The 3,282-nt window shown below is 39.5% G+C and overlaps 1 long non-coding RNA gene across 1 annotated transcript; it reads right to left on the reverse strand.

Moving 5' to 3' along the window:
- Nucleotides 1-572: 572 nt before the first annotated feature.
- LOC309491154 lies at nt 573-2,490 on the reverse strand. Its single transcript, XR_014202945.1, has 2 exons — nt 2,388-2,490; nt 573-2,344 (listed from the first exon to the last, which is right to left on the reverse strand). It is a non-coding gene; the product is annotated as an uncharacterized lncRNA (long non-coding RNA).
- Nucleotides 2,491-3,282: the final 792 nt, after the last annotated feature.

A 3,282-nucleotide genomic window follows, 5' to 3' on the forward strand; every position in this document is an offset into this window, starting at 1 on the left:
CTTTTTTCAAGGTCTGCATCACGACGTGCCCTGTAGCGTCGCTGCTTTTCTGCAGCAGATAACAGTGTCATTTCCTGACAAATACTATTTAAGCTACTCTTTATTGAAGGTATTTAACAAATAAATGTAAAATACATAAATTATAAGTAGCAATTCAAGCTGTAAACACTTATTTATTTAGCATTTACGCCCACTCTGTTAAAGGTATAGCGGAGGATGTTTTACTTCCTGGTGGGTAACCTATACTATTGGTCCTCCTAATTGTCAATCATTCTGGTGAATCAATCAAACTTTTCAAAAAGTGGAGAGGGCGGGTCTTATCTAAAATTTGGAAAGATCCTCCGCTATACCTTTAAGTTATGTCCACCCTGTTACTGTGCAAAACAGGGTAGACGGTAACAGGAGGAGGATCACTGAGGAAGATTTTTAACACAATTATTAACCATATTTTCAAAATTACAAACAATTATCAGTTTCCACTATAAATAGGCATAAGGGTGGACATGTTATGCTTTATCACATCAGTGAATCATTCTAAAACATTGAAAAAAAGGGTGAATTAAGGACTGAAACTTAGGGTGTATTCACACCTGCCTTGTTTGGTTCGATTGAATCGAACTCAAGTTCGTTTCCCCCCTTGGTGCGGATCTTTTGGGCAGGTGTGAATACAGCAATCGCACTCGGGTGCGGACCAAACAACCGAACCGAGACCCAGCTGAAGAGGTGGTCTCGGTACGGTTCCAAACGAACTCTGGTACGGTTCGTTTACAGTGTGAACATGAACCGACCCAATTGCAGAAAACTGCGCCTTTTTATTTGACTGCTCTTATGAGGATACTTAACAAAACGGACATTTTGGTATAATGGTGTGTGTTATTGTTCGTTCAAGCGCGAAAGAGAATTCCAGCGCGCTGTCTGTGCACACGATAGGCCAACTGTTGCGCATCTTTCTGCGCGTCGTGTGTGCATCAGGACATTCACAGTGCACATTAATCAACATGAGGACAGAGTCCAAAATGTAAATGTGCCAGATTTAGCCATACAGGCTAATTTTCATCTGCAGTCTCTAGGTTGATGGTTAAGAGAAAACAATAAATACACTACAACAATACAATAAATACATATCAACAAGAAAGCCTTAGATATAGATAAGTATAACACCACTATTCCCGATCAGGACATCTGGCAGGTTGATAAAAAATTATTTATTTTTTTAAATCCTGTCCAATGAATGGACGACCTTAGCACACGCGTGGTTTTGTTTACAAATTTTGGTTCACTTGCAAAAAGAGCAGTGTGAAAGCGAACCGTACCAAAAAAAAAAAGAAAAAACATTGTATTTGGTCCGGACCAAAGCAAGTGAACTATCGGACTTTCCTGGTGTGAATACACCCTTACTCTGCTTCTTCAAGATCAAAAGGTATTGAACTTCCTTGGGTCATGTGATTAGAGGAACAGTCAGGGCGTGTTCAGAAGGATTTTCCATCAGAGTAACAGGGGGGACATTCAATTCAGGGACACAACATATTTTAAAGATTTTAAGCATTAAAAATGAATTACTAACAAAAAGTACAATATTAAAAAAAGTGGAGTTTATTTGATTTTTATCACTTATATTTGTGGCTGAAGTTATGCAAGCTTACTTGGGGACATGGCAGTTTAGCCTACTTGCACTAGAATCAGAGCAATTATTTTTTAATGAATTAATCCTGGGTACATATTATTGAAAGGGGGTGTCATGATCCGGGTTTCTTTCTCTCTGTTTTCCTCCTCATCTTTCTCAAATGCTGAGTCCCAATTCGCATACTATCCGTCCTAAATAGTATGCGAAACTAGAATTAGTACGTCCCAAATCGTAGTATGTTGAAATGAGTATTCCAAAGATACCCGGATGGTCTACTATTTCCGGTTAGAATTCGAAGTGCAGCTCAACCAGAGCCCGTCTACGGAGAGCCTTGGCACTTCCTATTAGCCCCATTGTATCGATCTTGGTTGCAGTTCCATTAGAATTCCACTGGAGGTGATCGCGGGCGAGTGCAGACTGAATGGGAGTCTATGGGGCTAGACGGCTAAATTTGTTTCTTTCACCCGATTGCCGTTGAGAAATCTCAGATTTTATTGTAGGTTTTGCAAGTTCAACATGGGTTATAGGTCGAAAATTGAATGAACGAGTACTTATGTCCTTTCGATTTCTTACAGGTTGAGTTGTTGTTGCCCATAACACGCTAGCATTCTGCTAATGAACGCTGATTGGTCAGTGAAGGACTGATTACGACCAGAGATGCCGCTTGATGGCATCGTGGCATCCGAAGCGGGACCAGAAACAAACAAAACAAAAACTCTTCTAGCACGTGTGTTTACCTGTGTCAGCTGTGTTGTGTGTTTACCTGTGTCAGCTGTGTTGTCGATGCCTCGAGAGAAAAGAAAGTGCAGAGCGCGAAAGCACCAAAGTGACTGAAGGATTGCCGTGAAGCAGTATCTCTGGTCGTACGATGTGTATGACGTGTATGACAAGACTTTTTAAAGCAAATAAGTGACTCTAAAAAATACTCTCGTTCTTTGAGTGGTATGATTTAATATTGTAAATACGTTTTTTTTTCACTTGGATGTGTGAAGATTGTACCCAGTTAACGAGATCTCATAGAACAGTCTTGGCAGAGAATAGTCTGAAATGCTAGGTTGTCTATGCACAAGTATGCTAAGTTTTTAATTAATTTTCCATTTCTGTATTGGATCAACACTTGTACTCTAATATAGTTAAATATAAACATGCTCATTCTAATCATATTGTACATCTGTTCTTGCTTTAGGTGTGGTGAATGTCAAAAAACTGCCCCAGGCTGTAAGAGACATGTGTGTCCCTTTTAAAATTGTACAATGCAGAAATTGCAGATGTTTTTTCAAAAACTGGGTGGGGTACTGTGGAAACGGAAGACGTGGAGACCTGCGAGGGTTTTATACAGACCCTGAATTTCCTGAGCATTGCCCAGACTGCCATTTTTAGGGGGCAGGAATGAGGTGTGGTGTGCACAGTGTGCAATAGTTTATTTGGAACTGTTCATGTTTTATTTTCTCTTGAAATAGGGACTTCCCCCACAACCTTACGGGCCTGACTGTGGCATCTTCATTCTGATGGTCAGATTTGACTAATTTTACTAATTAGATTGTGTAATTTCCAATAAATATTGCAAAACCATGAAGTGTTAATTTGATCTGGATTGTTTGGTAAATTGTCTGATCATGTGAATCTACGTATATTTTAAAAACAGAAGTTACAAAAAA

The sequence above is a fragment of the Leuciscus leuciscus genome (assembly GCF_965113295.1).
Source record: "Leuciscus leuciscus genome assembly, chromosome: 25".
Classification (NCBI taxonomy): domain Eukaryota; kingdom Metazoa; phylum Chordata; class Actinopteri; order Cypriniformes; family Leuciscidae; genus Leuciscus; species Leuciscus leuciscus.